The sequence below is a fragment of the Cavia porcellus genome, unplaced genomic scaffold, assembly GCF_034190915.1.
Source record: "Cavia porcellus strain 051 isolate PalLab524CR breed Dunkin Hartley unplaced genomic scaffold, mCavPor4.1 scaffold_11, whole genome shotgun sequence".
Classification (NCBI taxonomy): domain Eukaryota; kingdom Metazoa; phylum Chordata; class Mammalia; order Rodentia; family Caviidae; genus Cavia; species Cavia porcellus.
Window position 1 is genome coordinate 51,099,719 of NW_026947494.1, and position 13,997 is coordinate 51,113,715.

Here is a 13,997-nt window from a genome sequence, read left to right on the forward strand (position 1 = left end):
TGGACATACAGGTTCTATACATAACCAAAAACGTCCTCTAGGAGGTATATTATAATTTAGCTGTCAAAACTACAAGATAAAGACAATTCTAAAATCAGCAATATAAAAGCATCAAACCCTAGACGAGCATATTCCTATTAACAGATTTCTAGAGAAACAGCAGATTTCTCAGTAGAAACTTTACTTACCAAAAGGGAATTGGATGATACGTTCAAACCCAGAAACACATTAGGGTAACTATAATTTACCACGATTTAGTGCATATGTTTATATAGTTTTAAAAGTGAGGAATTTAAAGCTTTTTAACGCAAACGATACTATTTGAGAGAAAGATTAATTACTCTGAGTTGATCATTACATGTTGTAGATATACATGACATTATTAGTTTATCTCAGGAATACATATAATTGTTTTGTTTCAATTTAAAAATGAAAATTTAATCTAATCTTGTTTATTTCTCTAAGTAGCTGCTTTACTGTTTCTATTGAAGTGACATTTAACCTCGATTTGTACAAATCTTGCATTGTACTCAGTGTTCTCTTCCGAAGCCTCACCTCAGCAGCAGAATAAGGGAGGTGGACTGACTTTAAATTTTTTTCTTTCACAAGATGGTCTTACTGTGCTGCCCAGGCTAGTCTCCAACTCCTGTGTTCAAGGAATCTTGTAGTCACCCTCTAACTTTACCCTCTTGAACCCTGGGACTACAGGTATGTTCCACCATGCTCAGCTTAAATATTTTATTTTAGTTAATTCACATTAAAAAAAACCCAGATACTGACTGAGATACAAGAAAATTTTTAAGTATGTTTGGAATATCTTGGGTATGGGAATCTACTTTTCAGTTGTAAATTTTATGAAACCTATATCAAATACTTTCAAGAAAAATATAAACATTCAATTATGATGTGCTGTAAATGAAAATTATATGTTGGATTTCAAAGAGATAGTAGAAAAATTATAAAGTTTTTGCATGTTTTTTAAACCTGCAAATTTACCGATATTTAATAATTTTAATAGTATTTGTGGGGTCTATTAGATTTTCTATATGTAAAATCATATTATAAGCAATAACTTGACTTTTCCTTTCCTATTTCAATGCCCCTTATTTCTTTCTTTATTGCTCTGGCTAAGACTTCAAATACTGTAAAGTAACTCAGTAATTTTCTTATTTTCCTTATGTGTTGATATTTGGATATGTTGAAGTTAAAGAAAATATTTTACTAAAGTTAATTTTACTGATTTCTTTTAAACTTTTTAGTGTGGCTACTGGAAAATTTTAATTTACAGATATGACTTACATTGATTGTATTTCTATGGGGTAGTGCTGTTGAGGCCAAGGCAGACAGAAGTGGGAAGTGGTCACCAGGGCGTCTGAGACGGAACTAGCCCGGGAGGTGAGAGCAGGCATGACGGAGGCCAAGCCTGTGATGGTGTTTCTGGCTTCATGAAGTCCAGATGTGATGACAGATGCATAACGAAATAGCCAAAATCAAGAAAAATTACAAGCATTTTGTTTATGGAAAACATTTGTATGCACTGTTTAACCGTTTTCTAAGTAGAAAAATATTTTAGAAAGCTACTAGAAAGAAATATAAAGATGTGTCTTGCACTACTGGGGACATCCAGGATCCAACTCATGAAGAAAGAGGAAGAAGAGTAGCAGATTGAGGAGCAGCCAATTGAATCAATGCCTCCTGCTCCAGTCTTCAAAAATACAAAACTTGAAAAGTTAGATATCATTACCAAAGATTAAAGGGAGTCATTGGTGGGTCACGTAATTGTACCAATGGTAAGAATATAAACTGAAAGTTAGGAACATCCTTTTAGCTGTATGAAAAGTTTTACTCTTAAAAGTAGAAAAATAGTCTTGGCTTTTGCTAAGTGAAATAGTTCCTACCCTTGATAGCCTGTAGGGATAGCATAGATATCACCTTTCTTAAACAAAGTTTCCCTCTTTGGATGGCGATATTGATGTGAACTTGTCATAAGATAATTAACATAATGAAGACCTGTCAGTTTTTGTCTCTCTGCAGCCAAATGCCTAGGAAGAGACAGTGGCTGTCAGTGAGGCTCAAAACAGTCTTATTTTGGATTGACATTCCCGAGAGATGAATGCAGAAACACTTTAAAATGAATTGTGCTTGTTTTGGGATTTTCTGGCCTTAGAGTCACTGTTTCCTCTCCGAAGTCATTTTAGCCTTCTCTGGAGGACTGCTTCCAGGTGTAGAGACCAGATAATTTGATTATGTGGCCATGATAATTGCCCACATAATGCTTGTAGCATTAAACATAATATGCTCTACTGGTTCATGCTTTCAAAAAGAAACAGTTATAGGACTTATCTCAATACAATGTCCAGAAGAGGGGGTTTCCATTTCTGGTTGCTGGAGTCACAGGAAGACACTTCCAGTAAGGTTATCTTTTGGTCATGCCCATCAAATCTGAACAACATGAGCTGTTTCTCCTGCAGATACAGATACATGCAAGGGCAGGATAGACTAGAAATAAGACAGGCAGAGAAGGCAGAAGCCATGAAATAAGAGCCCCACATTTCTTCCAGCTGTGAGCATATTTGTGAACAATATCGGCTCTCTGGTTCCACTGTTTCGAGGGCTTTGTTATGAATAATGAATCCTGGGAAATAACTGCCCTCTCTACTTTGAGACAAAAGCAGCTGGCAATGACCTTGCTTCAATCATAGCTTAGTTTCTACATTGTTAGTCTCTTAGTATCATTTTAAGACACATGTGAATTTCCTTTGAGAGTTAAACAAAACTAAGAAACAGGAATTCTTCATAAAGTTTTGATTGGCATTTATTGCTTTGTTATTTATTTTAAATTGTTTTGTGTATATGAAAACATTCCATCAAGTGCAAGTGCAGTTGAAGGAAGCCTCGAAGACTATTAAGTTTGTGATGTGTTGAGAACCTATCTGTAACAAATGCACTCTGTGAGAAGAAATAGGACTGGACACTGCACTGGCCAAGTGGAAAGCCTGAGGTGTGGTTGTTCCTTAAATTTGACTCTGCTCTGTAAACGTGTCCCTAACTCATTTGTCACCCAGTGTCAACACATGTGGAAGAGTCTTGAGAGAGACTTGTGGCCTTCTGATTTATTTCTTGACTTCCAAGGAGATTTGCTAGGTAGTTCTAAAGGATTGTAGCTTGTTTGAAAAATTCTCCTGAAAAAGACCTCGTGCTTACTGTGATTATCTACATGAAATCTGTTGGGGAATTTTGTATGTGATTTTTTTTTTTGGGTACTGGGGATTGAACTCAGGACCTCATGCTTGCCAGGCAGGTGCTTACACTGTTGAGCTAACTCCCTGGCCCTTTGTATGCACTATTTTGTCTGAATTCTGTAAGTGTTTTTTTTTTTTTTTTGGCTATTTTCTCCTGGGTTGGCTTTAGTGATAAAAGTTAACTAGGTTTAACTCTTGGTAAAGGAAACTGAATTTTAAATGGCTTATGTTTATAAAAATTAAGTTTTTGCTGTAGTTTGAGATGAAGTCTCATATCCCCCAAGCATCTACATATATATCTTTATATTGAAGTAAACCCTATTTTAAAAATCATGAATTTAGGATGTACTAGTCTGAATAATGTGTAGGTCGATCCCAAGTCCACCATCTCCCTTTCCATGTCTTCTCCCTAGAATCACCACGTTAAATTCTATACAAAGAAGTATAAAAGTAGCTAATCCTGTAAGTATCCTATCATTGTTGGATTAGAACCACCAAAAACTTGATTTTGAAATTTTAGCTCCAGTGGTATTTTTCCATTCAGTCCTACTTATTCTTTATAAATAAAAACAAGAAACTTTATTTGTTGTACTGGAGATTAGAATCAGGGCCTCAGACTGCTAGGCAAATACTCTACTTCTAAGCTATACCCATTAGCTCTTCTTATTTTTTTCTTTTGAGACCAGGTCTCCATAAATTGCCCAGACTGGCCTTGAACTTGAGAGGCTTAAACTCCTGCTTCAACCTCCCAAGTAGCTCGGATAACAGGTATGCTCACCATGCTGAATTTAACTTGTTTTTAAACCAACATTTCTGAGAAAGATAACTGATCTTCACTCTCAAACTCTGGTGGAATTGTACACAGTTTTAAGAACTTGAAACCATGTTTGGTGGAAGATTGTCATCTTTCCTGTCTCAGATGATGTGTTTAAGTCTGAAGCCTTCCGGACATGTCCTGATCTTATAGCCTCATAAGGTTATGATTTTTGTGAGAAACAGTATCCTATATCAGGGATTTGGAATGAGATAATAAGAAAAAAATAGAATTTACTGTCAAGGACTTATTTAATAGTGAGGATAAAACAAAAATTAAAAAGACAGATGGGCACAGCTTCAAAACAGTTCAAAAACTGTCCCTAGAACTTTATAGTCTTCCCTGTTAGCATTTTGATTACTAGTCATTCCATGGCATTACCCTTTTTTTGCGATAAGCAGTCTAGACACTTGGTAATTTGTTTCCATCAAAACACATCTATTTTCTGTCTCTTTCCATCATAGCCCTATTCTCTGTAATGGATTTGATGAATTTAGTGGAACAAAGGTATTCTTCACCAACAATGTTTTACTGTATCATTCATCCATAACATATTTGCATTTTAATAGCTGCCTTCTGGGATGTAATCCAAAGAAGCTAATAATGATGATAACAGGGGCACTGTCCCTGCACAAAGGTTTTATCTCCATGGGAACTTTCTCCAAAAATTATTTAAATTGACTGAAAGAACAGCTTCCTCTTCTACCAAGGCTCCACATCAATGCTACTTACAGAGTGTTGTGAATTGGTATGCTATCATCTTGGAAGATCAAGGCTTTGCCCGATCTTTGGAGGATTCAGATTTGGAGAGAAAAAGAGGAAAAGTCTAGTGATGGTGCAGTGTATAGAGCAACACTGTATAAATCAGTGTGTAATGTTTTGTTGAACAGTGCTGATGTATCACCTGAGGAGGGCTTTGCAGAAAGCCCTCAGTAGCTAATTCTGCCTGTATGTGCTAAGCTGTCCCTTACTTGCTAGTAGTCTTAAGGATCATGGTCTCTAATGTGTGTGACAACAAGGTACACACATTATAATGGATCCTTGTTCTAGGAAATTACTTCTCATGAAGGAGTCTAAAATTGAGGTAGTTTTAGTGATAATGTATATCATAGTTACATATATAACTAATTCAGTGCTTCTTCAAAATAGGTATGTTAATTTGTAATCTACATTTTGTGGGCCAAGAAGGTGAATTTTATGGGATACAAAGTATGTTGCTTATTTATACATAGGACAAAGCTTCCTAGAGAGTCCTTGGAAACAACTGGTCACCTAAGTACCCGCATTTTGTTGTATCAGACTCAGTCCAAATAAAGACCCCTGGATGAGTTGATGTGGTGTCTTCAATAAGTGACTATGACAGCATTTCCACAAATTGTGGTCCAGGGATAGAGTTTTATATGAAGAAGGATTCCAAGATCAATTGTGTTTGGCAAATATTTGATTAAAAAAAGAAGTTTACTTATAGCAGAACTTCTCATAGTTTTCAATATATTATTATATATTGTGAATCTCCAAGAAGAGATATGATATGGAGAGTCTCCAAAACTTACTGGACACCAGGAAATGTTTGTCACAGGGTTTCTTCCAGGATAAATGCTGTACGGGATACTCTTTGACAAGCAAGTTTCAATGCAGATGGCTACTCAGAGTGGAGAACTCTAATGGAGAAAGTGCTTTGTGGTTGCTGGTATAGCTGTTGTTGCAGCTTTGTTATAGCTGCTTGGTAAATAGTAGGTATTTAATAAATATTATCATTGTAGAATGAATTTTTATTAATCAAAGTACTGTAATCTAGAACTAAGTCTCTTTTGTGCTTGACTCAAGAATCAAGACTAATTTCTGAGCTTGTAAGAAGGTGCTTGAAACGATAATTCTTTTTTGCCCTGGATAATTATTTTCATAAATACTTTTGAAATATTAATTTTTAGAAGTTATTTATAGAATAATAAATAATTAGAAGGGCCCATGGCCAGATACTGTATTGAGTTTGATGTTTGCAGCAGGAGCCGAGTTAGCAGCAGTGCTCTAATGTTCTGTCAGAGAAGGTGGGCCAAGGGGTACCAGTAGTTCCTCTTTGTCAAATATGGAGGAAGTGAAGCAGAATGTCCCATGGAAGAGCATTTAACCCTGCCGTGCCTAGGAGTCCATTTGTCTAACACCCATAATAATGGAATATGGTGAAGTGTTTCCAAATTCTTATTCCTTAATTTTATGCAAAAATTTAAAAAATTTCAATCTTCTGCATAAATGGGCTAATGGGGAAAAGAGTCTCTATCATTATCTCTTCTGCAAGTTTTCTGGGTTGTGTGACCTGCCTCTGATACTCATTGCAAAGGCCTCTGCTGACTTCTGACTAGCTCGTTGGTAGAAACAGCCACTCTACCACCTCGCTCTGAGAGAGTAGCTCTGCTGGGCTCTCTGGGCTGCTGAAGGCAGCTCTGCCCTCCTCCACCTGACTCTGGGCTTGTTGAAACAAAAAAGCAGTAAAATCACACAACTCAAACAACGCAAATCCAAGCGTGGTCAGTATTTCTGTTTTATATTAGCTACTGCTCTCTTATACTAGTTCCCAAGCTTGTTGTTTAGCTGGGGAGATAGTAGATGACTCATGAAGCCTTTAGGCTCTGGGTTTCCTCCCAGAAAAAGTTTGGTCCTGTCCATTAAATCTAGCCCCACCTCACAGCTCATAACCAGGGCCGTTCTGATTCACAAAATTCTGTCTTAGCTAAATGAGCTCTCTATGTCATTCTTTTTCTAGCTAAGCACAGTTATGATTAAGTTCTCTGTGGGCAGTAATGTTTCCTCATTCCATCCTGGAACCAGAGGAAGATGCTACCATTCAATAGATAAAAACTAAACAAATAAACGGCCCCCTGGCAGGGAACTCCACTGATTCATCTTTATCAGTTAATTGCAATTAGTGAAGTATACAGCCACAAGACATTATGTCTGTGTGCACACAACTTGAACAAGCACATTCATGGTAGCATTATTTGTAACAGCCTCAAACCTGAAATATACCAACTCTCACTGAACCTTCTGATGGATGATGCTCTATTTCATACAATAAGAGTATTATCAGTAGAGACTGAATAGACTAAATCCACAAGCAATGATGTGTGTCCTATCTCAGACATAATGTGAAACAAAAGAAGCCAGACAGAAAAGTGTTGCTACATTCTAGATTTCCAAGTTCAAGCAAAACTAATTTCTGGTGTTTAAAGCCATCTTCACAAGGGTGACTGAATAACCACATAAGGTGTTCTTCTGGGATGTTGGTAATGTTTAATTACTTGATCTGATAGTGATTCCATGAGTGTGTTTACTTACAAATTTATTGAAATATTAATTTGTATAATTTTATGTGTTGTACTCGAATAGTAGGTCCACTTAAATAATGTAAAACATATCATGCTTTACATAGATGAAAGCAGAGACGAATGGAAAGATTATGACAAGGTCAGTTTCTTCTTCCAAACCCTCCCAATGGGAGAAATGATTGAGTTGTAAGGTGATACCATGTGTGACACTCTAGAAAAATCCCTCCAAATGAGGATTGGGGGAATGCATTTTGATTCCAATGCATCCCAATTTTATATGTTTCCTAGAGCTCTTAATTCATGGGAAGGCTCAAAAGCATTTCAGACCATTGGAGTATATATTTTAGGATCTTGGCTTTTCAGGGGAATTCTTAAGTCATGCAAATGAGTGTCAGTGCTTGGAGACATGCAGTTAGAACAGTCTACACATTGGCAGCATCTGAACTTACGAGGCTTCAGCTCAGTATCAATTTATAACTATATGACTAATGGTTTGTGACTGCATACCCATCAGCAGATTTCATGGAAAATTGGAAAACCTAAGCAATTTTTGATTAATGAGTGATTAGATGAGTAGTTTGCTTCTACTCTGTGTATATTACGAAGTTTTATTAATTGATACTTTTTTTCTTGAGGGAATACATTATTAAAATGAAAGAAATGGAAAATTTCTATAAATGAAATGAGTAATGTGTGTGTCTTTGTGTGTGTGCACTAGAAACACTTACAAGTGAATAAAAATATTTCCCCAAGGTTCTTTCATTACAATGCCATCAAGAAGAAAAGAATAGCTTAAAATAACCAGAATTCATGTTTAAAATCACATATTCACCATTCAGCATTGTCAAAACCCTCAAACATACAGTATTGACTAAGGTGACACAGCATTAACAGTGGATTCCTAGGGCATGCCTAATTTACAAGAAATCTTTGAGTTCAGAGAACTTGCTTAGTTGAAGTTTTATTCTGTCTAAAGTTGTTAATGTCTGGTTCAAATATTGAAACTCTGCAATTTGCCAGCTGTGGATTGAGAAAAATGCCTGATAATTTTAAATGAGATGACCAAGACTAGGTCACCTTTCAAAGCCAAACTATGACTTTAACAATTCTGGATTAGTAGGCAAAAAGAACATTGAGATGTATTTATTATTAGGGGATAACATTTAACTAATACTTCAATAATTGTTAATATAGACAGATGTCTTGTGCTCTAGATGAATAAAAATAATTATTAATATAATAGCACTACCAAAATTTATAAAATAAAATTTTGTTTTTAGTTTTCTTTTCCATATAGTGTCTCTTCCCTTCTTTTACTTACTTTTAGTTCTACTCCCAGCTCAGCAGTGCTCTAAGCTTACTCTTTTGAATATACACATTCTCTGTTTCTTTGTTTGGTCTTCAATTCATTTATTTACCCACCTATCCATCTACTAATATTCATTTAGTATATACTGATGGGATAGAATCAATCTTACAAACTTTATAGGTTAATATAAAGATGATATTCATGTCTTGGGGGTTTTATCTGTGTTGAATGCGAAGGGAATTCCAACTTAGTTGCTTGAAAATCATGTAAATGGTAGACTGATGGGATGCCTCTCAGTCAACATCCAGTAATCTTCAGATTTGATTGTGGAAAGACATTTGCATAATCCTTTCCCTTTATTGTCTGAGATATTTTGTAAAGAAATGTGAGTTTCTGCTATCATGTATTTTGTACTTGCAAAATGGCCTTGCTCAGAGCCCACAGGTGTATCTACAGATCTGCATGATGGGCTACAGTTTTAGCTAGGTGCAGGTCTCCACAACTTTGCCTTCATCTCTCACTCATAGGCAAAGCATGGCCAGGGAGGATAAGAAAGAAAGCCATGTATGATGATAGTAATGTAAGGTTGTGTAACAGGAGGTTCTAAAAATCCTCAGCCACTGATTGGCCCACACCAAAAGGACTTTTAACTTTCTATTACCTTCAGGTTTCAGGTACTGAGCTAAAGGCTCACTCAGTTGATCATGCCTCCAATCTCTAGCAGTTTTACTAGGACGTGGTAGGTGACTTGCAGATGTTGCTCCTGATAAATATACACAAAAAGGAGTGAAATGATCCCAGGGGTACCATAAAGCTCTCTGAACCCTGTCCTATTTTGTTGCAAATGGAATGATTCATTTTTGGCTCTACAAAATTTGGTTCTACAAAATCTACAAAATGAAGGGGCATATCTTCTCTTTGGAATTTTCTTCCTTTTATTTTAAAATATTTTATTGGCCAATAATGATTGAATATATCCAAGGTATATATATCTATACACACACATATATGTATATATATTGCAATTAAGTTAATCAACACCTCCATCATCACCTATTCTAAACATTAGATTGCCATAACTTTTTCATCTTCACCTAACCCTATTTACTGTTCTAAATTCTTTGGTATCTTACCAGAAGAACTATAGGAAGTACAGAATTCCTTCTTTTCTTGTATCCTCAAGTTGTGATGTAATTAATTCATGCAGGAAGCATAATCACCAACTGCATGTTATTTATTGAACATCTGAATCAGTGGGATTCAAATATAAAGTGGTTTCTCTCCTGCCTTTCCTTCAAACATCCTCTATTCAATAACCCTTTATTTTTTCATCTTTTAACAACATATTGGGCAGATCTTGGAAGTTCATAGTCATTTTCAGATATTGAAAAATCCAGTCTTATTTGCTTTATGTTGAATTTCAATATCACATCCAATTTAGTGTTGATCTCCTCCTAACTCCCAGACAGCTAAGTTTCAGCCTGAGGGATTTGTTAGGTGGTGAATAGTCACAGTTTGCTCATTTGTACTTTTTTTTCCTTCCTACATTTTAGGTGCTCAGGGTTGGAGCAGGTGAGTGAGATCTGGGAGAAAAGCTAAAATGTTTTGACTGCACAGCTGCTGCTGTATTTGTTCTCTGTCTGAGTGTGACTGCTGTGTGGCTGGCAATGGAGTTCTGTTTGAGGTATGTAATGAGTCCTTCAGGAGGCATAGACAAAGGAATCCTCAGTGCACAACCCTCTGATCTGGGGTTAGGAAAGGAGAAAGAAGCACTTACCCCATCTAGCTTTATACCACACCAAGAAATTTTTATGATTTTGTTCTTATGGACAAGAAATTCTTCATGTTGGCTGCATATTAGAATCATCTGGGGAACTTTCAAAAGAATGTTAGTATCTGGGTTCCACCACACATATTCTGACTAACTAGTCAGATGGCTGGGGTCAGGCACAGGTAGTCTTGGAATACTTGCCAGGTGCTTTTAATATGCATCCAGGTTTGAGGACTACTGCTGGGAATGGATGGGTGATGGTAGCATCACTAACTACTGAGAGCTGTGGGCTTGCAGCCGGTGGCTCCATGATGGCTCTTATTAGAATACAGAGTGTACAAATTCCCTTCTGCTTTCCACTTTGTGACCTCAGCTAAAATTCAAAATTAACAAGGAAATGTCATTTAAAATCCTGTTTACATTTGCCTGTCATCCTGGTCAGTCTGCTTATCTTAGCATCTCTCTTATACAGAGAAAAAACCCACAAAGAGCTGCTATTGCTTTTACCAAAACAGGCCAAGAGACTCAGACAAGTTCTTTGTATGAAATTGTATCTAACTCTGGAAATTTCTAAAACACTCTGGCGGGATCGCAATTTCATAATAATTGTTCTTTTTCAAATAAGATTAATAAGAGTTCTCAAGAAACCCCAGGCATATTCAAGTGACATTTTATTTCCTTTCATTCCTATCTCCCCTTTTCCCAACACATTTTGCTAACACCTCTAGTATGAAAATAGTATCTTTGTTACTGAGATTTTTGTCAGTTTTTGCTACGTAGGATACTTATGAAGTTGTCATTTTGTCTCTTGACATACCGTAATTACTTCCATAGCAACAGCTTTTAATGCGATGATGACTTTAGGTATAGAATAAATAATAGGAATCAACAAATGTAGGGGAATCATGTACACTGCTCCAAAAGCAATGAAAGCCACTCAAAACTTATGATTCAATACTGAAGCAGAATTATCTCTTAAGTAGAAATTCCAATTTTTTTCATGAATCATCAGCAACACTTTAAAAGTGAAGTTTCTGTTGGTAAAAAATTTACACAGCTTCTGAATGCTCCCAAAAAGGAAACAAACTGCCTGACAAAATTTTATGTGATTCAAGATGGGAACATTGTCACTATATTATGGTGTTTGCTTGTAAGTGTGTAAGAAGAGGCCTTGGCAATAGTGGCATTCTTTGTATGACGTTATACTTGACATAGGTGAAAACAGAGGACAGTGAGTGCTTTCAGGGGTCATTTGAGAAGAATGTGAAAATTCTTTTCCTTTTCATTATTCCTTTCAAAGGATCATAGCATTACCCAAAAATATGTAGCTTTGACATATTGCTTATTTTGAGCGAAGGCAGTTGAGAAACAGTAAGATATCAGAAGGACTCTCTGTCCTCCTTTCTTTTTTGCATAAAAGAAGAACATAAAGTTTCCTTCTCTCCTCTTCAGGACGAGAGCAGTCTTCATCACTGGACACAGGGAGTCGCTAATGGGATGGGTCTGCATAGACAAACTTACCAAACTAGCCTTACCTCTTCCTTTAGTTTCCCTGGTGTATTCCCTAATGACTTTTCCACAGGTTATTGACCCTAGAGGCCCAAATCTCCTTTCCTGGTCTGGTTGCTTCTCTATTTTACCAGTCTTTGTTGAAATGATATATAATCTTTTAAATCTAGATTTGCATCTTTGAAGTTTTCACTTATTTTCTGTGAAGCCCTTGTTCATATAAGTTTAATAATATTTATCAAATTTGTATGTACTTTTTTCTGTTAATTTATCTTTGTCAATTTAATTTGTGGGCCTTAGTCACTAACAATAAAAGGGTAGAATAAAAGGTTTTTTTCCCCCTCCTCTATACCTCTAGATGTGTGGTTTGGAAGCTTGAAATATTCTATCTAGAAAGAATTTGATCTATGTCTCTTATAAAAAAGATCAAATTGCATTTAAGGAGAAAAACGCACTGAACAAAGGCTCAAGGGATCTCATTTCTTATCTTTTTTCTGCCATTAAATAGTTTTGTGGTTTAGGACAGTAGTATAACTTTCTTGGGCTCCAATACTTTGTTGCAAATTAGGGAAGTAAATCAGGCAATCTCCACCTATGTCCTTCACAGCTTTATTGCTCTGAATTTCAGACTTATCACTTATTCATGACTCTGTTATGTGGGGAGAGTCATAATCTAGTAATTTTCTGCTCCTCTTCCTACCATTTCCTTAGCTATTGTTCTCCTGGAGATTCTTATTACCAAACGGGAGCAACATCTGAATAAATCAATTTTAATTTAGGATTATCCATGATTTTGTAGCAGAAATAGTTAATTATTAATAAAAATATATACTTTTCATAGTATAGAATTTGCACTTAAGTGAGGCTCTCTGACTAGAGTTTGCCACTTAAATATAGGAAGACTTAATGTGTGCCACTGTTGAATCAAGGTGGATAAGAAGCACGCTATCTTTGCCTTTCATTTGCTGGATATCAATATCCGGAATGATCCTGGAGGCATAAATTGAAAATAGTTGAATCTCCTTAGCTTGGGTCCCAAATGACTGTAGAGCCAGCAATTATGCCTACCAGGAGAATCTGTGTTTTTATCTATGGTGTTGAGTCACTAATTTTGGAGGTTTAGTTCTCATAAGAGCTATTATTATCTGACTAGTATAGTTTGAAATCTTATTTCCATAATAAATTTTCATTCTTTCTGCACAAATATGAAAGAATCTTCTGTGCTTCAATGGTGGAATTACAGCAAGATGACTGGTTACACTACCTGAGAGTTTTTTGATTGGAAATGTTGTGTTTGAGCAGAGATTCCTTTTTCTGGAGGCAGGAGGATATGATTCCCTAGTGTTGGGATAGGAATGGGATGGCAGTTTAGGAAGTGGAGAAGATCTAATTCCATCAGCATGCAGCGCTCCAGAGTTGGTGGGATCTAGATTGGGACAGCAATATAGACAAATGTGGATACTAGAAACTGACAGCATGAACCTGGGACTTTATTTTTCTGGACCATTTTGGTTTTGTTTTTTGTTTTTGTTCACTTCTCTGGCACGTGACTGATATTTTTCTTCTTGCCAACCTAGGCCAGTTGGAAGTTGAATTGGACTTAACTTGGAAAAATAAAGAACTATGACATATCTTGTGCTCTGTGTGTTGTGGAATAATTTGTTCCCATTATAAGTAGACTGATTGATAATTCCTGGGAATATGGGGTAGGCATATGAATAATGCATAGCTGTAGAAGATTGTACTTCACTCTGTTTTACTAGGTAGCTTAAATATCTCTCCTGCTAAGCAAATGCTGTCACCTTTGCTTTGTGGGTTAGCTCAAGATATATTAAATTTGACACATATATAATAATGCTTCTATCACTTTACCTCCAAATCCCCGACCTACTTAATGTGTGCTGTGGATTGCAACCTTATTTTAACATTGGTTTAAGAAAAGTAGAGTTAGGAAAATATATTGGCATATATTGTATCAAAAGAAAGATTGTGCAGTGCTCACTAAATCAGAGAAAAATAATTTTCAAGA